Here is a 21,615-nt window from a genome sequence, read left to right on the forward strand (position 1 = left end):
TTCAGTTCTTTGGAACTCTGAAATATATTTTCCTCATATCTGTTTTCTTCATTTTTGTAATGAAGAACTTTGTTATGTAGTTGTGTACATATCACTACAATTATAGGAAGTTCCAGTCTACAGCCCATGTAAAGGACCAATTTGCCTTACACATCTCAAGGAGTTCAGCTGATGACATGATTTGAATTAATCAAGGAATAAAATCTTAATGTCTGGAGACTTTATTTTCACATATTATTTGTTAAATGCTGGACTATATTATGAAAATGTTTTTAAGAAATCATTTAAGTATGTAGATCCATGTTTCTTACAGATAAAATGCTAACATAAGATGCCTATAATAGGTACAGGTTATATTTTTGAGTTTTGTAGAATATTGCAAACTAACAACACAGAAAAAAAATATTTAATTTATGTAGCAGGTATGCTCATGCAAATTTATTGGGACTTTAAAAATAGCATTTTTAGAAAATTTCTGGTTCATTTACACTACATATACTGTGTTATCCTTTCATAGCATTAGGTGCCTTGTATTTCAAATCTGTGACAAACCATGACAAATTGTTAAGGGGAAGTATTGTAAAATGAAGAATTATGTATTTCTAAAGGATGTATTGCTATAAATTTAATTGATAAAAGCTCTTCTTAATTTAGAGTTTTGAAGAAATAGTCTCTTCAATTAAGAAATTTTCATAATGGAATGACTTTAATTGAAGTGATAAAGAAGATTAATAAAATAAAATGTTTATATATGTGTATTTGTGTATTACAGATCTGTTAATTGGTTTCTGATTTTTTTTTCCTACATATAAATGTGGCATATTACTCTAGAACTGGATATCTCTTTAAATAATTCTAGTTTTTCCAAATAAATATTTAATGACTAAAATACAAAGAAGGCAAGAATTCTACTTTAAAAATTAAAATTGAATTTTTCTTCTACCAAGCTTAAATTATTGAATATTCCTAGTTACAACCCTATAACTTAGGTTTTTCTTTAAAAGGCATTTTATAATAAATACACCTTAGATGTAGCAGTAAAATTCATTATTGTTACCATGAATCTTTTAAAACAAAAGAACTTCACTGAGGGCCTCCCCGGTGGCGCAGCGGTTGAGCGCTCGGTTGCGAAGCTGCCCGCAACCTCTGTGGTACCGGTTCGATCCCCGGCTGCTCCCCGTCCACCGGAGGAGGGTCCCACATGGTGCGCAGACCTCTCCTGCCGCCCGCTGCTCCCCTCAGCAGTGTACTTCGGTCCTTCTGCCTGCTCTGCTTCCCGCTCTGGCTCTGGTGAATTCTCTTACCCTCCCGCGCTTCTGACTGTACCCAGTGCATGTATAAACAAAACAAACAAACAAATAAATAAATAAAGCATGCCTCTATAAAAAAAAAAAAAAAAAAGAACTTCACTGAGATAATGATCACAATGTGGGAACTGTAGACCCCCAGATTGAAAACTTGTAAGGAACCAAAGTGAAAAAAGTAATTCCAAAACTAAGTTAAACTTTGGTCTTATATGTATTTACTGTGTAACTGCTCCTGGTCTCTATGATAGATATCAGTTGATGAATAGGTCTTAGGATTCACCCAGGTTTTTGATTAGTCAGAACTGATTTCCTGTTTTGTGAGGATAGTTTATTTCTCTTCAAGTTCCATAACAAATCTGATTTTTTACAAATCCTCTTTGCATTGTTTAACTTCAGTTTGTCCTTTCATATTCTTAAAATTACGTTGGTGTTACCGTGAGTCTATAATGAAGTTTAGCCATCTTCTTAGTCCTGTGAATTTTTACATGGTATTAATTGAAAATATTATCTGTGATAGTAATTTAAAAAGAATACAGATAGCTAGCCTCCTATTTTTTGTCACAATAATTCTTATTAAGAGTAATACTGGTTTAGTTATCTTGACACAGAGTAAAAGTCACGTTAAGAATGTGGATCTCTGAGGACTTTTAAAAAGAGCTTAGTGAAGTACCATTTCATTTACTTTGAAGACAAACTTTGGTTAAAGTTTATAACTTATACACCTCTACTTTCCTTTTTTTGCTGTTTGAAAGTTCAACACCTTTTGCAGTTTTCTAGATATAGTAATTGGAACAGTGGAGATGAAACCCAAATTTTAAATTATTCTATAAATATGGTAGGAAAAGAGGTTAAACTTATAATTTTTGGTTTGTTCATGTGCTTTGTAGTCACACTAACATACATGTCCTGTGTTGTCACTTAGGATTCTGGAAGTAATAAGCCTTAGTTAGCAGACTAGATAGTTCTTGAACAGGACTTCTTCCACTAGGCTGCTAGTTTTTTTTTTATTAAAGACAACCTCTTAGAAGGAAGCATCTTTAAATTAGCTAACTGAAAGTATGAATTATTGTTGCTTTACTTGCCCGCTGTTATCTTTTCCATCAGGTTTTATCTGAATAATTTTTGTATTTGAATACTATAGCCATGGCAAGTGAACAACTGAATACTTCCTTTTTCACCCTTATAATTAAGGGCTCATCTTTTCAGGAAATAAATTTGTGGATTACTTTCTTTCGTGATTACCCAAATATCTAGGTTTCAAGGCCCTAGGATCACAGCAACCACATTGCAGGCCTTTGTAAATGCTAGGGAGAGGTTACCTTTAAGTAACTGCTGATGTCCTTCTGTAGTGTCCTTCCTTTGTTAGAGGAGCATTGGCCCATTATTATATTTTTCTGAATTTAAAGACACAATCGGGATTTATAATAACCTTTCAGTCTTCTACTTTTCTTCCCATACATAATTTAAAACCTATTGTTGTCTCATGTTTCAAATTATGACCTTGATTGAAGGAAGTCTGCTATTTTGTCAGAAAGATTTTCTGTCAGAAGAATTTCAGAATCTCTACTAGAACAACTGAAAAGTGAGGCAGCCTTAAAAGTGCTTAGATGAATGCTTTTTGGAGTTTATGAAAATCGTTCGGTATATGTAATGCACCTATACTTGTCCTTTAAATAAGTTGTTTTTTTTTTTTTTTTAAATTGGTATATTGGCCTCTATCAGCCTTCTTAATTCCTTACATTAAACTGATTTTCCCCCTTGGCAACTGATGAATAAAGTCCAGTTTTTATAGACGTGAGCTCACAAGGTTAAATGTGAATTTTCTCAAAGGTATACAGCATTTTTCAGTAAGAATGCTAATGCCCACTTTACAATCAATCATGCAGAGCCAATTTGAGGTTACAAAGTATGATTCCTCTGGAAGCCAAGCTTTTTCATAAGACCACAGTAGGTTCTGTAGCACTAATCCTCAGTGAGCTGATTGAAGAAATAAAATACCCTTAAAGTAGGATGAAGTTAGACTTAATTAGAAAATATTTTTCCCATAATCATTTGCAAATAAATGACATTTTTAATATAAGTGATTCTTTGTTCTAATCCTTCATTTCTTTCTACTTCCATTTTAAAATAGTCTGTTACAAAACCAGAATTACATAGTTAACTTACATAGTTAAAATATTGTTTGATTTCTTTTTTAAAGTGGTGTGACATATATGAGATATTCAGTTGACAGGATTTAGAGTTGTGTTTAAGTGTTTGTCCTGTACCCAAATTCCATTTTGATAAATTGAGATAAATATTTTACATAGACTTAACATTTTTAGCACTTCTCACTTTTTTTTTTTAAATGATTTTTAAAAAAAAAAAGATTTATTTATTTATTTATATAAGAACCGGGATGCAGGCCAGATTCGCGGGAGGGTGAGAGGATTCACCAGAGACAGAGCAGGGAACAGAACAGGCAGACTGATGAAATACACTGCTGAGGGGAGCAGCGGGTGCGACAGGAGAAGTCTGCTGTGCCATGTGGGACCCTCGCTGGCCGGCCAGCATTGCACCGGCGCTACAGAGACTGCAGACAGTTTCACAGTGTGGCGCTCAACCACCTGCGCCACCAGGGGAGGCCCACACACTTTTTTTTAAATGGTAGCAACTTTATCTGTACAGAAATTAATACTGTGGTGTTTGGTAATTTGTACACTGTATGAACACAGAAAATTTCCCTTTAAATTTTAAGAGCTTTTTATAAATTGGGGACAGAAAAGGAGTTTATTTTAATCAGAAGTAATGGCTGAGAATATGAAACTTTTTTGTCATCAGAAATAAAAATTGCAGAATAATTGAAATATTTTAACTTTAACTCATTAAAGTTTAACTCACTTCCATTTTGATATTTTTTGTAAAACGATTGTGGTTTACATATCTTTAAGAATTATTTTAATATTGCATTTAAAAACAATGCTTCCCTATAAAATTTCCTATATGCAAAATACATTAGTAGTAAATGTCAAATAATAAAGTCATTGGCATGTATTTAAGGAAATATTACATGTAAAAAGTAATTAATACCCTTGGTTAGGCATAAATGACAAGCTATACAATGAGAATATTTTGCTTTTGATAACTCAAAATGTGTGTGTGTGTGTGTCGGCACGTTTGGGGTGGAGAAGCACTCAGATAAAGACATTTTCTTCATGATATTTTAAACTTGGAAAAGTAAAAATTTTTGGTTGAAACTTAATAGGGCACTTCATGAAATTTTTAGTTTTTAGGGCCTCCCCGGTGGCGCAGCGGTTGAGCGCTGGGTTGCAAAGCTGCCCGCAGCCTCTGCGGCACCGGTTCGATCCCCGGCTGCTCCCCGGCCACCGGAGAAGGGTCCCACATGGTGCGCAGACCTCTCCTGCCGCCCGCTGCTCCCCTCAGCAGTGTACCTCGGTCCTTCTGCCTGCTCTGCTCCCCGCTCTGGCTCTGGTGAATTCTCTCATCCCCCACACCTCTGACTGTCCCCAGTGCATGTATAAACAAAGCAAACAAACAAATAAATAAATAAAACATGCCTCTATTAAAAAAAAAATTTTTTTTAGTTTTTAATTTAAGTTACAGGTGATATTTTTTCTTAAGACCTACTTTTACTAACTTTAATTTAGATCCTTGCATACCATTGCTTCTCTGCCTTTTGGCTAAGATCAAGTGTAGATCCTTGCATACCAAGCATTCAGTATTTCACTACTTGTTTTTCCTATACCTAGTTCTAATTATGCAAGTAATAATAAAGTTAGTCATGCTAGTGTCCATAGATTTCAGTGGGGCCCTTGAAAGGCAGGCATAAGATTTCTGTCTTACAATTCTTCAGAATCTTACTACCAGCATTTGTTTATTTAGAAATAGTTTTCATGGGCCTTCCTGATGGTGCAGGCAGTTGAGCGCAGCGCTGTGAAGCTGTTCCACAGCCTCTGCAGTGCCAATTCGATTCCTGCAGGACTCGGAGCAATACACATGGCGCAGCAGATCTCTCCTGTCTCTCCCGCTGTTCCCTGAGCAGTGTATTTCGGTCCTTCTGCCTGTTCCATCCCTCCTCTGTCTCTGGTGAATCCTCTCACCCTCCTGCACCTCTGCCCTGTACCCTGGTTCTTGTATAAATAAAATAAATCTTTAAAAAAAAAGTTTTCACATTTTTTTCTTGTCAAATAACTCACTGTCACATACCATATAACATCCGAAACAAAATTTTGTTGAAGGCTACTACCTTTGTGTTAATTATTCTGATGTGGAGTATAATACTCTTAAGTTCTTTTTTATATTTTTTTAAAGATTTTATTTTTATACAAGAACCAGGGTACAGGGCCTCCCCTGTGGCGCAGCGGTTGAGCGCTAGGTTGCGAAGCTGCCCGCGGCCTCTGCGGCGCCGGTTCGATCCCCGGCTGCTCCCCGGCCACCGGAGGAGGGTCCCACATGGCGCGCAGACCTCTCCTGCCGCCCGCTGCTCCCCTCAGCAGTGTACTTCGGTCCTTCTGCCTGCTCTGCTGCCCGCTCTGGCTCTGGTGAATTCTCTCACCCTCCTGCGCTTCTGACTGTACCCAGTGCATGTATAAACAAACAAACAAACAAACAAATAAATAAATAAAACATGCCTCCTAAAAAAAAAAAAAAAAAAGAACCAGGGTACAGGCCAGATGTGCGAGAGGATGCTAGGATTCACCAGAGACAGAGCGGGAAACAGAACAGGCAGCCTGACGAAATACACTGCTGAGGGGAGTAGTGGGCGAGACAGGAGAGGTCTGCCGTGCCATGTGCTATTCTCGCCAGCCGGCCGGGATTGAACCCACTCTGCAGAGGCTGCGGACAGCTTCACAGTGCCACGCTCAACTGCCTGCACCACCAGGGAGGCCCTACTCTTAAGTACTTTTGACCTTTGTAATAAGGTAGTAAGTTAGTGTAAAATTGTATATATTTTAATATATATATGCTCTAGGTTTCAGGGAGATAACATGCTATAGCCATGGCTCCCAAACCTGATCACACGCCAACATCACCTGGAAGGCTGTTAAAAACAGATTGTTGAGGGCCTCCCAGTGGCACAGTGGTTGAGTGCTGGGCTGGAGGCTGCCCGCGGCCTCTACAACTCTGGTTCATTCCCCAGCCACCGGCGAGGTCCCACCAAAAAAACAAAGCACAGATTGCTGAGCCTCCCTCAGAGTTTCTGATTAGGTAGGTCTGGGGAAAGACCAGGGGGCTTGCATTTCTAACAAGTTTGCAGGTAATTTCGCTGCTGATGATCCCAGGACAGCACTTTGTGAACCATTACCTCCGCGGAGAGAGCACTAACTTTGAAGCTAGATTTCCCTTCTCCCCATTAATAATTTTATTTGGGAGAGGGAGTAAGGTATTTAATCCAAGTCCAACATTTTTTTTTTTTTTTTTTTTGGTAAAGTGGAGTTTAATGTCACTCACCTGAGAAAAGAGCCCAGCCCCCTGTGCCTGGGTCCTGAGTAAGTGCTGATTACCTTAGCCCTACTTTCACTACTGGCAAGTGAACAGTGAAGAACTAAGCTCAGTATCCTCTAAAGTTCTCCTCAACTTTCAAATTCTGTGTTATTTCCAGTAAGATAACAATTACGGCAGGTGGGTTGGATGCATTATAGAGAGAGTAGTAAAAACAGTGATGTTACATAGCCCATAGCTGCATATTTGGCTTTTGTTAGGGCTTAGCATCATGATTCTAAATTTCTCAGTCAACTGTAGGATGGGGGAATGGGAGGGGCGGTCAGAGGCAAGAGAATGGAAGTTCCTGAACTCACCTCCCTTTATGGACACATCAAATACACACTTATATATGAAATAATTCTCTCCAAAAGAGAACTGACCACTAGCTAAATAGCTTCTCTACATCATAGGACAAAGGCACACAACCAAATAGGAGAGGCAGAGACATGTCAATAAACCCCCTTTGGGCACTTCAATCCTTGGGAACTGCACAGAGAAATGAGCCCCTAAAATGTCTGGTTTTGAAAAACAGTGGGTCATGTGTCCAGCAGAACCAAGGGGCTTTAGGGTACTGTAAAGGCAGGACAGGACACAGTGCAGGTTTTCTGATCCCATGCAGACCGGGTAAAGTAGCAGTCAGAGTCCTCAGTGGTTTTTGCAGGTTTTTTATTGGGGTTCACCAGGCACATGGCAGGCAGGAAAGCTGGGAGGCTGGCAGTCCTCCCAGCCCCCAGCAAATCTTCACTCTATCTGGGCTCTCTGGCGTTCTCTGCTTCTGCTTCGGGCTTCTTCTCTTTCGGCTTCTGCTGCCGCTGGCGTCCCCGTGACACGGCCCTTAAAAAGCACAGTCTTAGCCCAGGTGAATGCCATCTACCTATGCCCACACCCTATTCCAGGTGCCCGCCATCAGGCATGCATTCAGGACCTCAAGGATCCATCATCTATCCTGATGGCGGGAGGGCAGAAAAGCCTGACATTTTTCCTTACCCTACAGGTACTGAAAATATTTCAGATTTATAAAGAATCATTGAAGAAGTTATATTAAAGAACAGTTTGAACTCCTGAATTTTATGAAGGTTGAGTATATCAGATAAATGGGCTAACTTTTCTAACTAACTGGCCTTATTGAATTTCTGCTACACTAACCCCTATAACACATATTCAAAATACTACTCTTCATTACCTGCTTGATTTTCAGACAGCATTAAACAAGATGCTAAACAAATTGTAGGGTAAGGAAAAATGTCAGGCTTTTCTGCCCTCCCGCCATCAGGATAGATGATGGATCCTTGCAGTCCTGAATGCATGCCTGATGGCGGGCACCTGGAGTAGGGTGTGGGCATAGGTAGATGGGATTCACCTGAGCTAAGACTGGGCTTTTAAGGTTGGCGTCACGGGGACGCCAGAAGAAGCCAAGTAGCCAAGAGAGAAGCAAGAGCAACAGAAGCCGAGAGAAGGCCGGAGAGATAGTGAAGACTTGCTGGGGCCTGCCAGCCTCCTGGCCCCCCAGCACCCCTGCCTGCTGTGTACCTGGTAACCCCAATAAAAGACCTGCAAAAAACCACTGAGGACTCTGACTCCTCCTTTACCCAGTCTGCTGGATCAGAAAACCTGCACTGTGGTCCTTCCTGCCCCCTACACAAATCCAAACTAAGATTGTGAGCATGATTTAATATAGCATGTAACAATATTCAATATTTTATTAAAAATAGTCAAAAGTACATTATTGTGAATTTATAACCTTAAAAATAGGGAATGCTGAACCTATCAAGTTAAAATGCAATTAAGCTTTTTCAGTTCTATCTTGTTAAGAGAATCATAACCTTCCCCATTATCTTAGATCTGCAATAGTGTAAATATGGGGAGAAGTATATATAACAAAAGGCATATATACAATTAGTTAGGGTTTGGAGCCATCTGTGGAACTTGAATAAAGCATTTTCATCCATCTTGTGAGCTCTTTTTAAACTACTGACTGCTGGGTACCTGCAAAATGAACATCAGGGCCAGGGTGGGAGATTTGCCCCATACATTGAACATTGCAACTGCATTTGAAATATCTATTTTAAAAACCTGAACACCAACAGAAAAAAGCTAGAAAGAAAGCAGATAGGTCGTTAAAAATGCCAATTCTCTTTATTATAATAACATGAAATATTTGATAAAGGCAAAAATAATCAGTTAAATGTTGGACTAAAATAACGTAGGGTAAAGTTCAACGTACATAACCTAAAGTGGATCTTATTCAAATTAGTGTTCGAAGTTTGGCAGCAATGCTTGTGTGGCACCAGATCTGTGTGTGTGTGTGTGTGTGTGTGTGTGTGTATTTAATTTGCATTTATTTACTGTTTGTTCTGGTAAATTTTTGTTAAGATTTGTTTTGCATCCAACATATTTCCTATGGAAAAATTTTATATTCTTAATCCCTCCTGACTAGTGAATTAGAGCTGAAGTTATCAGGTGTTGACATATTGCGATTTGTATTTTTACATAAGAGTTCATTATTCTTATCAAGGTGCAGCATTTTAATTTTATCTAATAGTTCTGTATTGAGTAATCAGTTATTATGGTCAAATACTCCCATGGATGTAGTAGTTAGTATAGAAATTATTTTATATTAAAGTCAGTTTAATTACCAGACTCAGAAGGCCAGAAGTAATGAAAAAGTATTTTAGAAAGATAAAATAGTTATGATAAGTAAGCAGTATTTTAGATATACTTCCTAGGTGTAGATAATTTAATGCAGATTTTTATCTCAAATTTGTTATAACATTTGATAATTGTATTCTTTACTTAATAAAATGAGTATTTTCAGATTCTGGAGTATTTAAAATTTAAACACAATTATAAAATTAATTTCAGTTACTGTTGCAGCTTGGGGTGAAAATTATCCCAGTGGGCAGTTTGAAACTGTTAATTTATATACTGTGTGATTTGGGAAAGATAACTTACTGAAATATAAAAGCACATTAAAAAGTTCATATAGCCTTCTGCAAACATTTGATTTTTAAGGTTTCCTTTTATTAAAACATTTCCACTCATTTATTCTTATGCTTCATTCTCTAAGATGCATCTCAGATGTTTGATAAAGTAGATCTTCCTGTGGACCAACATGGTTGTTTTTGTTTTTTTTTTTAAGATTTATTTATTTATACAAGAACTGGGGTACAGGCCAGATGCAAGAGAGGGTGAGAGGATTCACCAGAGATAGAGCGGGGAACAGAACAGGCAGACTGACTGAAATACACTGCTGAGGGGAGCAGTGGGCGAGACAGGAGAGGTCTATCACGCCATGTGGGATTCTCCCTGGCCGGCCGGGATCGAACTTGTGCTGCAGAGGCTGTGGACAGCTTCATAGTGCAGCGCTCAACTGCCTGCACCACCAGGGAGCCCCTACAACATGGTTCAGTTTTGAGAAATCAATTCATTAAAAACAGGGAGTGAGTAGCATCTCACATTTATTAAGTTCTAAAGCCAACATAAAAGGGGAAATTTTCAGTCAAATTACTCTTGGGAAGATTCTCAGTGGAATATAGGCTGTAGGGTAAATGAAGATTGGTCAGGCTTTTACTCCACTGGCCTCTGTACTATCACCTGTGGCCTTGGTGCAGAAGGCGCTTGGGAGCGTGGGTGCGGGGCATGCATGCCTGATTGTGGACACCTGGAGTATGGTGTGGGCGTGTGTAAGTGGGCACACCTGGGCCTGGAGGCTGAGGCTATAAGCGCGCATCACACAGAGCACAGGTGTGGCAGAGAATGGCTACTAGAGGAAGACCGCAAGAGAAAGCCCAGAGGAAAGACCATATAGAGATTCGCAGAGGGGCCCAAGTTGCTGTTTCCCTGCTGCCTCATTTCCCCCAACGAACTATTAAAAAACCTGTGGGGATGATGCCAAAGTCTCCAAGGTTCTCTTTCAAGCTTCCTGACGAATGGTGAACCTACCTGGCCTGGGATATACAAGGCACGTCTAGTAAGTTTTTCCTCCAGATTTGGAAGAGCTTGTTATTTTCTTGAGTACTATAGCAAGTTTACACACACCCCAAAAGCACAAACCAAAAGTTACTCTTGAGTATTTGTAAGGGCAGGATCGGACACGGTGCAGGTTTTCTGATCCCATGCAGACAGGGTAAAGGAGGAGTCAGAGTCCTCAGTGGTTTTGCAGGTTTTTATTGGGGTTCAGCGGGTACGTGGCAGGCAGGGGTGCTGGAGGGCCGGGAGGCTGGCAGTCCTCCCAGCCCCCAGCAAATCCGCACTCTCTCTGGGCTCTCTGGCGTTCTCTGCTTCTGCTTCGGGCTTCTTCTCTTTCGGCTTCTACTGCTGCTGCTGGCATCCCTGTGACGCCGCCCTTAAAAGCACAGTCTTAGCCCAGGTGAATGCCATCTACCTATGCCCACACCCTATTCCAGGTGCCCGCCATCAGGCATGCATTCAGGACAAGGATCTGTCATCTATCCTGATGGCAGAAGGGCAGAAAAGCCTGATATTTTCTTTACCCTACAGTATTTTAAACAGAAAGGATTTAAAGCAGAACTGATCACGTGGGTATTACTGAGTGATAGGAGAACAGGCAGAAGACTGAGGCAGCTTCAGAGATTAGCAACGGCAGGAAGTCAATACTATGCCTACACTGGTGGGGCAGAGGGAGAGTGTTAACAAAGCTCAAGGCTGGGGTGTTCTAGAGCAACCCCGCCATACTAGAGAAGAGCAGGAACCTTACAGATGATGTACTGATAGTCTGAGACTGACTTTTGCAGTTGAGGCCTAACAGCAGAACCTGACCGGAAGCCAGCTGCCAAAGGAGCAACGAGGCCTTTGAGAGTCAACTCCTTCAAGTTAGAGAGAGGGGACTGAGCATGCCTAAAATTGACACAAGTACTAAGTAGCTCGAATTGGGAAATTGTGGTAGGGAATGTACCTACTACCTCTTTCAGGCTCCTAGGATCATCCCATTTAGCTCCCAGATGCAGACTGATTAGAGCCAGACTGTCAGGCCTGCCTGGGCTAGTAAGCTGTCAGAACATTTCAGGCAGACCTGCATGATTGCCTCCTATCTCTGTGTTGAAACGGAGGGTTTAGAGTTGTGAAATGCTTCCCAACCTAACAACTGCTGCTTTGTTACTGGGTTCATGTGGTGTGGGATTCCTGAATACCAAGCCCTATTGGCTTTCAGAGGTAGGTGATTTAGAGGCCCTGTCCCTCATGTGGCAACCCTAAATGTCGGTGCACTTGAAGTGTGGTTTGGACTCCACTCTTCAGTGAAAGGCTAGGAATGAGAGGTTTCTTCCTAACACTAGACTTCAATGCTTGCATTTAAAAATTGTTTTAATGTGGAAGCAGTTATCACTTATGGGCCAGAAAACAGTTCTGTTATATGTCTGAAAACAACGTAAATAGTTAGAGCTATGTAGTGAATGATAAATTACACGAGTATGGGCAAAGAGCCTCACAAGGAAGGCTTGTACCCAATGCACAGTGTGGAGAATATAATCAGGTGCTTTGAAAAACGTCAACTATAAAATTTTTCTAAATGTGCTGCAGAGAAAAATAAGACAGCTTGACCAATAAATCAATCTGGGCTGTATTAAACCCAAATTGAAAGAAATCCCAGAAGCTCAACTAAGGGTACATTGAAACACTTCAACAATCAAAATAAGGACGGAACTATGAGAACTTTCCTTTTGGGTGAATGTCAGAACTACTAACCCTACTTTCTTGGATAGCATTGAGAAATCACTTAGTCTTCAATGTACTTGCGTGAACCCAACTTTCCAAATCAGATAAACTTTTTTTAAACTTTTAATTAGATTATTTAAGCATACTTACTGAAACTATTTCTCCATTCAAGTCCCATCAAATACTAGTGTCTCATGAGATTAACTAAATGGGTGCTCCAAAACAAAAGAGAACAAAACAGATTCCATGGTTGAACATATTGGGAAACATGCATGTTTCTGTTTCACTGCAGGATTAATTGATATGTTTATTATATAGGTGTGTATATATACCAAATTAGAACTCATTCCCAGAGAGTGTATATGTTTATGCATATGGACTCCCTCTGGGAATGAGTTTTAATTTGTGCTTTCCTTCAAACATTGTTGATTAATGATTTCCTGCCACCACCCCCACCGCCCCCATACCTCCACTTCCTGCATAACCCTTTGCTTTTTTTGGCAAAACATCTATATATGCAGAGACTCTTCTGTCCCTCAGAATAAGATTTAGAAAATGCTGATATCAATATGGGAAGTGACTGACAAATGTCAGCCATCTTTATGTATGTTTATGTCATTTTGAGATTTTTGTAAAATAAACGTTTGCCCCCCTGAGATTATGAGGCTGAATGAATGACATATTTCCTTAGTATAGCCTACTGATTGGAGGTGCTTTGGCAAACAGCTTTGTGTCCCTAATAAGTACAAAGTGTTTTTACTTTCCCCTTGCAACAAAACTTCACACAGCATGAAATTGGTAAAACATTTGAAAAATAATGTTTCCTGTCCTTTTAAAATTAGATTCAGAAAAACCTGAAGTAGCTTTGCAATTCCTGCCAAAACATGTCAGAGGGCATTAGCTTGGTAGAAGCTGGGGAGGAGAGGGAAAGGTGGCAGAGGATTGTCATTAAGAATAAGGACTCTGTGGCCTCCCCCGTGGCGCAGCTGTTGAACACTGTGCTGCAAAGCTATCCACAGCATCTGCAGCCCGGTTCGATTCCCCGCTGGTCAGGAAGAGTCCCACATGGTGAGGCAGACCTCTCCTGCCTTGCCCGCTGCTCCCCTCAGCAGTGTCTTCAGTCTGTCTGCCTGTTGTTCCCCGCTCTGTCTCTGGTGAATCCTCTCACCCTCCCGCGCCTCTGCTTATACTCTGGTTCTTGTATAAATAAATAAATAAAACTTAAAAAAAAAAAAGGAGGACTCTGCTACAAGGATTTGTAGGAACAGTACTTTGTTATTGGGGCTTGATAACATGTATTTGTTTTGAAATTGTAATTATACTTTGTGAATTTAATAATAAGCAGGGATGTACATTTTCCTGAATATAAGAATATGTATTAGCTAATTTTGGCCATAATTGTAAAAATTATTGCCCTTAGCATATATAATGTAACAATAGAAATAATAACATTGTGATGTATTTTTCTTTTGTGTAGTTTTGTTTTGCTTTGCAAGTTATAGGTTTTTGCCATAATGATTTGCAAGTCATGGCAAAAGCCTGCCCTCAGTGGAGTAGGGATATATAATCCTATGGGAAGGAACAGCAGATATTTTGAAAATTTGCCTATATCCTTGAGTCTTTTGCACTTAATTCATTAGATGGTTAGGAGCTATGACAAGATTCTGAACAAGAGCATGCGGCTTGATAAAAAGGTGGTTTTTATATTTTGTGTGCATGGGTATACAAAAGAATCACAAGGGTATTTGTTATAAATGGAGATTTTGAATTCTTGGTCTGATTCAGGATTCCAGCAATCTGCATTTTTTAGCAATTAGCCAGATAAATAGTAAGTAACTGGTCCACAGATCATATTTAAGAAACACTGGATTGAGGAGAGTAGAGATTGAGCAAACTGTCGGTGAGATGAAGCAGTGAGCAAGGGAATGGCAGGTTGTCTGTGGGTGCAATGCTGAGTTGTATTTAGTAAGCGAACAGTTGTACACAGTAAGTGAGCAGTATAAATACAGATAGCTACAGTGAAGAGAATAGGTAGAGCTATAATTACTGAAGGAAGAAAGACCTGGCACAGAAAATCAGGGAACTGAGAGGTAAAGGAGTAAACCTCTCTCTCTCTCTTTTTTTTTTGGTTTTTGTTTTTTTAAAGATTTATTTATGCATACAAGAATTGGGGTACAGGCTATAGGTGTGGGGGGTAAGAGGATTCACTAGAGACAGAGCGGGGAACAGAACAGGCAGATTGACTGAAATACACTGCTGAGGGGAGCAGTGGGTGAGTCAGGAGAGGTCTGCTGCGCCATGTGGGTAGCTCCCCGGCTGGGGATCGAACTCGTGCTGCAGTGGACGTGGGTAGCTTCAAAGTGTTGTGCTTAACCCCTTGCGCCACCAGGAAGGCCCCAAGTAAACCTGTTTTGGACCGGAGATTATATTCTTAATGAAGGAGCTTCATCACTGGGTCTTGTGGGTCTTATCTGCTCCTCTCTGTCATCCATGCCATGGCCTCATCATCTCTTATCCTTTCTTCTCTGTATTATTTCAGTTGGGTCCACCTTCTTGCTGCCAGAACTTCCCTGCGTTAATTTCCATACCACACGGCTTCTACCTAATCCCTACCTGAAATGTAGATCTGATCAACTAACTCACTTGCTAACAACTGACTAGGGTCTCCTGATAAATAAGTGACCCACACGTAAGTGGTTGGCCAAAAACCTGTCCCTAGTCTCAGCCCAGACCATGAGAGACAAACTTGTCCAGCGGTCAAGATTATTGACCTGTGGCCTTGAAAGCTCAGGGGAGTATGGGTTCTGACTAAACAAAGGGGTGAAGTTACAGGATTCTGAAGGTTGGAGTTCAGGCAAAATCTAAACGAGGCCATGTTTTGGTAGATACAGAGCAAAGCACTCTGTGAGTACAGGAATCAATGTGGGGTTTGCACTGACACATGGCCTCGTGGCCTCTTAATTGGAAACGGCAAGGCTAAGATCGATGAAATAGGAAGGCAGGTGAGGGTTGCTCTGTCCAGGAATTCATGTGCAGTCTACCCCTTGGATGAGCACTGAAGTTGTGTTTTAAATGTAAAAGTGAGGTCAATCTCCCAGTTTTATTGCTATTGTTCTAACAGCAAAATTCCTTACAGTCTGATTTTAGAGATGAAAAGGAACATCAAAGGATCTTGATCTTCATTGAGAAGCAGGAGGTAAGCCTATCTGATACAAGAAAAAAGCTGTGAGCTTGAGGAGAGCAGATGTAATTAACAGGAAGTTTCAGGAAATGTGATTTGTTTAGAGCACTTACCTGAAACAATCCTTGACGGAAGCCATAAAAATTTGTTTTTGCATTGGGCCAGCAGGGGGCACTTTGGTCGCACATATATTAATAATTGGGCTCAGTTTCTTAGACCCAGCTCTTGTTGAGTAGGATTATTAACCCGACCTACAGGGCAATTTTTTTTTAGGACCTTCATTTATTACTTTTATAGCTGTGAACCTTCTTAGAAGGAACTTTTGAGATTTCTCTTTAATTATTAAGGCATCGAGATTTTTTTTGAACTGCCAATTCCTATAGTCAAAAAGAAATTAATTCCATGGACTTTAAAGGAATTATTTTCCATTTATTGACTTCACTTGAGGCTTAGAGTAGAGAGGAGAAAGAGAAGAGAAATGACAGAGGAACCAGTACAGTGCACTCGTAGCGGAGTTCCTGGTAGGGAATCGCTGGGTCCTAGGCTCTGGACCTCCCTCATTTTGTTATCTGCTTACCTTTGTGCTGGTTTGCTGTTTACACAAGTAATGCATGAGGGTCTTCTTTTTATAATTGTTATTGAAGTAATACTAATTTATAACATTTAGGTTTCTGGGGAACAGTCTTTTGTGTCTTGTCTCTTAACACCTGAAAACCCACAATATATGACTTTTTAATATTGATGGAAGCACAGAAACGTGGGGTAGTTTGAATTTGCAGTTTTGTCTCGTGGGAGGATGACTACTTTCTATATTCAATTCTTATTTTTACATTTTTTCCCATGAACTGTATTTTCATTTCCCCAATGAGTTGTTTATCTTTTTCATGCTGATTTGTAGGAACTCTTTGTAAGAGATCAATCAAAAGTCTTAGAGAACAATAGACTAATTGTACTTTTCCATAGATGATGGTGATAAATGGCCTCAAGAGCACTCCTCCCTACTTACTCATTTGATCTGCTAATCACATAACTTGTTGGCATGCGTCTAAAGCTACCATTTTCTTTCCTTTTTTTTTTTTAAGATTTATTTATGCATACAAGAGCTGGGGTACAGGCCAGAGATGGGGTGTGAGAGGATTCACCAGAGACAGAGTGGGGAGCAGAACAGGCAGACCGACTGACCAACCGAAATATACTACTGATGGAGGGCAGCAAGCAAGAGAGGAGAGGTCTGCCTCGCCATGTGGGTTGCTCCCTGGCTGGCCAGGGATAGAACTCGTGCTGCAGAGACTGCAGATAGCTTCATAGTGTGGTGCTTAACCCCTTGCACCACCAGGGAGGCCCTAAAGCAACCATTTTCAATCACCTTTGCATAGTCTGCTCTGTAGAATTGTCTTAGGAATGCCAAATTTCTTTCATTTGGTAGCTCATTTCAAATCGGAGAAGTCAAGAGTTAAATGCTGACAGTGGTGAATGGCACATTTTTACAGGTCTAAAATGACTGAGTGGTAGGTGGTTGCTCAGGTTCTCAGTGCTTCACATGGAGCATTTTCAGAAAACGTCCTGGATGTGAAGATTCAGTAGGTTTTGAGCAAGGCTAAGATTCTCTAAAGCTGATCAGTGATACCCTTGCCACCACTGGGCCTTCATTACTTAGTAATCAGATTACACTGGTTTATAATAGCTTGGGATATGCAAAACACAATTTACCCATTTAAAGCATATAATTCAGTGTTTTTAGTCCATCCATTCACAGAATTGTGTAAAAACTGTCAATTTTAGAAATCTTTCATCATTCCCAATTTTCATCTACTCCTTTACTGTCCCCCACATTAAACTTCCATTCTCCCCAGCCCTAAGCCATTGCTTATCTGCTTTCTGTTTCTGTATGTTTGCCTATTCAGGGCATTTCATATAATATATGATAATTTGAGTCTAGATTCTTTTTTTGTATTTATTTATTTTATTATTATTATTTTTAATTTTATATTTTTTACATCATTTTTCATTTGTGCACAATGTATGCATTTTCATCTTGGTTATAGTCCCCATACAATTCCTTAACATAATGCTTTCAAGGTTCATCCTTGTTACAGTGATCTCTACTTCATTCTTCTTTATGACCAAATAATTTCCATTATATGGATGTGCCATATTTTGTTTACCTATTAATCAGTTTATGGACATTTGTGTTACTACCACCTTTTAGTTACTATGAATAATGATGCTACAAATATTTGTGTACGAGTTTTGGTGTGGACATATGTTTGCATTTCTCTTGGGAGTACAATTGTTGTGTCAAATGGTGACTATTTTCAGTGTTTAAAACCTGCTCACCTTTTCTAAAGTGACTGCATCATTTTACATTTTAACCAGCAATGTAAGACAGTTTCAGTTTCTCTACATCCTCATCAACATTTCTTTTAATTCCATTTTTCATTTTAATTCCATTTTAACTATAATAATAGTTATCCCAGGAGGATGAAGTAGTGTCTCACTGTAGTTTTTTGGCTTTGTTTTCAGAGTCTATGCTTAATTTTTTTTTATTGTGGTAAGATATGCACAACATAAAATTTCCCAGTGTTACCATTCTTAAGTACAACCAGTGACATTTAGTACAGTACAAAGTGCTGTGAGTCATCAGGACTTTGATTTGCATTTTCCTGATGACTAATGAAGAGCAGCTTTTCCTGTTAGTGTTAACTAACTGTAAGTAAGTATGTTACTTTTCCATTGTGTTGTCTTTTTGTTGTTTAATTGTAGCAGTTCTCTATAAATCTAGAGACTAACTCTTTGTAGGATATATGTTTGGCAAATATTTTCTCCAGTTCTGTGGGTAATTTTTTTACTTTTTTTGATAGTATTCTCTGAACACACAAAAGTTTTCATTTTGATAAAATTTCTTTTACCTATTTCTCCTTTTGTTGCTTGTGTTTTTGATATTCTGTCAAGGAATACACTGCCAAATCTAAGATTATGAATATTTACCCTATGTGTTCTAAGAGTTTCATTGTTTGATATTTAGATGTTTGTCCCATTTCTAGTTAACTTTTATATAGTGTGAGATAAGGGTATATCTCTTTATTTTATTTATTTTTAATTTTTTTTAAAGATTTATTTATACAAGAACGGGGATACAGGTCAGAGGCACGGGAGGGTGAGAGAATTCACCAGAGAGTGCAGGGAGCAGAACAGACAGCCTTACTGAAATACACTGCTGAGGGGAGCAGCAGGCGAGGCAGGAGAGGTCTGCTGTGCCATGTGGGTTGCTCTCTGGACGGCTGGGAATTGAACCCATGCTGCAGAGGCTGCGGACAGCTTCACAGCACAGCACTCAACTCACTTTGCCACTGGAGAGGCCAGTTTTTTAAACATTTGTTTATGCATACAAGAACTGGGGTACAGGCCAGAGCTGTGGGGGGTGAGAGGATTCACCAGAGATAGAGTGGGGAACAGAACAGGCAGCCTGATTGAAATGCACTGTTGAGGGGAGCAGCAGACGAGTCAGGAGAGGTCTGCTGTGCCATGTGGGTTGCTCCCTGGCTGGGGATCGAACTCGTCCTGCAGTGACTGCAGAAGCTTCGTAGGTTGCGTCTTAACCTCATGCACCACCAGGGAGGCCCAAGGGTATATCTCTTTAAAATATTCCATGTTACATGTTAAAATTAGCTGCAGAGGAGCAAAAATATGTCACCCCAAATTTTGCCTTTTTTTCAGCAGGTAGCTTATTTTATAGGAGCGCCTGTGAAGACTGGGTAGAAGTTGCCTTTGAAAATGACATTGACATGTGTAAAGGCTCTAAAAAGGAGTCTGCCTCACTGTTTTGGGAAGACTTAATTTCCTGATCTCTTGCAATGGGGAAGACTGGATTTAACAGCTGTCAAATCTTTGTTTACTGTGCCTTCTCTTGCTGAGTAACTGCTCTCACTGACCTTTGCTCCTTCCTCCCCTAAACCTTTGTCCCTTGTCTGAGATGAGGTTATGGTATATGGTCTCTGAAGTCTCTTGGGTGAGTTATGCAGTCTTACTGGTTTTCTCCCAAGAATTTATTAGGTATATATATACATTGTTATTCAATTGATTTTTTTTCCTCTGCTGTTTTGGCCATCAACCAATTCAAAAAGACCCCAGAAGGGTGGGACATTTTCCCCAATATGCCAATGAAGGGTGCCCCTGTGAAAGGAATCTGGCAATATTCATTGTAAATGCTTATCTTCCCAATTCCACTTTTAACAATTTATCCTGTAGAAACATATTAAGTGTCTGTGTGTAAGTTTACTCATTATAATTTTTTTTAATGTAAGGAGTTGCAAATAACATGGATGTCTACCAATAAGACTGTTAAATAATTTATGGGACAAATACCGTAATATGAAACCATGAAAAAGAATGCTCTTATGTGTTGAATTAAGGTTTATGGGGGAAAAAAAGGTTTAGAATAGAATATTTTTGCATGTAAGAAATTAGATAGTGTGTATATTACATATTTACATAAGTATCTTTATAATAATATTTCTTGAATCTAATCTATGTAAAGAATTTCTGGCTCACCTTCTCCATACTTTGCACCTCCATATTTTGTTGCATAACATTCTAGGAAGTCCGTCTCTTTGACAGTGTCCGTCAGAATTAAGAGTGCCTGCAGGTCTCCCAGTCTACTACACACTCAAAGGATTGCAAGGCATATTGGGGCCAACATGTGTTTTCAAGTTTCCAGTCTCAGGTTCACATGTCTACTACAAATTTGCTCCCATTGCAGTGCTAAGCACAGGAGTCAGAAAGGGGAAATGTATTTTCAATGAAGAATTCCACATTGAAGGGGAAAACACTTTCAGCAAAACAGGCCTTGTTTTTCAATGGATTAAGAAAAAAATTGCTGAGAGATAGCTTTAGAAACTTTTAAAGACATAAGCACGCTCTCCAAAATTGCTATTAGAATCACCCTGAGTGTAACACCAGTAGTGAGGTTTTCAGCAATGTCGGACTTCTCCAGGCTAATGGGAAGTTATGAATGTGCTAGGGAGGCTTATTATTTTTTTTTTTTTCAAGGACACCTACAACCCATTGCCTAGGGATAAGAATGTTAAGTGACGTAAGTGTGAAGATTCCTCAATGGTAAAGCAATGAATTGCGTAATCATATTCCATTGTGGATATATACCACAGCTTTTTTTATCTACTCATCTGTCATTGGGCTCTTATTGATAAATTGTTTCTATAACTTGACCATCGTAAATAGTGCTACAATGAACATAAGAGTGCACATGTCCCATTGAATTAGTTTTTTGGCATTCTTCAGATAGATGCCTAGGAGTAGAATTGCTGGATCATATGGTAGATCTATTTTTTAATATTTTGAAAAACTTCCATACTATTTTCCACAGGGGATGAACCAGTCTACATTCCCATCAACAGTGTTTTTTGACTATCACCAACACTTGTGTAAGGGCAGGATGACACAGGGCAGGATCTCTATGACGAGCAAACGGGGTAAAGGAGGAGAGAGTCCTAGAGCCCTCAGTGGCTTTTCAGGCTTTTATTGGGATTTACCAGGTACACAGCTGGCAAGGGGTCCCAGGGGGCCAGGAGGCTGGCAGGCCTCCCAGCCCCCAGCCAGTCTTCACTCCATGTGTGCTCTCCGGCATTCTCTGGTGGTCTCTGCTTCTCTGTTCTCCTGTGGTTTTCTCTCTGCTCTCCCTTTCGTTCTCTGGTCCCCTGCTGGCATCTCCGTGAAGCCGCCCTTAGAAGCCCAGTCTTAGTCCAGGTGAATCCCATCTACATCTGCCCACACCCTACTCCAGGTGCCCGCCATCAGGCATGCATGCAAGACCACAGGGATCCATCATTTATCCTAATGGTGGGAGGGCAGAAAAGCCTGATACCTTTTTTAAAAATTTTTTTTATTTTAACATTTATCATTTTTCACATTTTTTTAGACAATATTTCCTTCCCCCCACCCCCTCAGGTGTAG

This window comes from Talpa europaea (assembly GCF_964194135.1).
Source record: "Talpa europaea genome assembly, chromosome: 1".
Classification (NCBI taxonomy): Eukaryota; Metazoa; Chordata; class Mammalia; order Eulipotyphla; family Talpidae; genus Talpa; species Talpa europaea.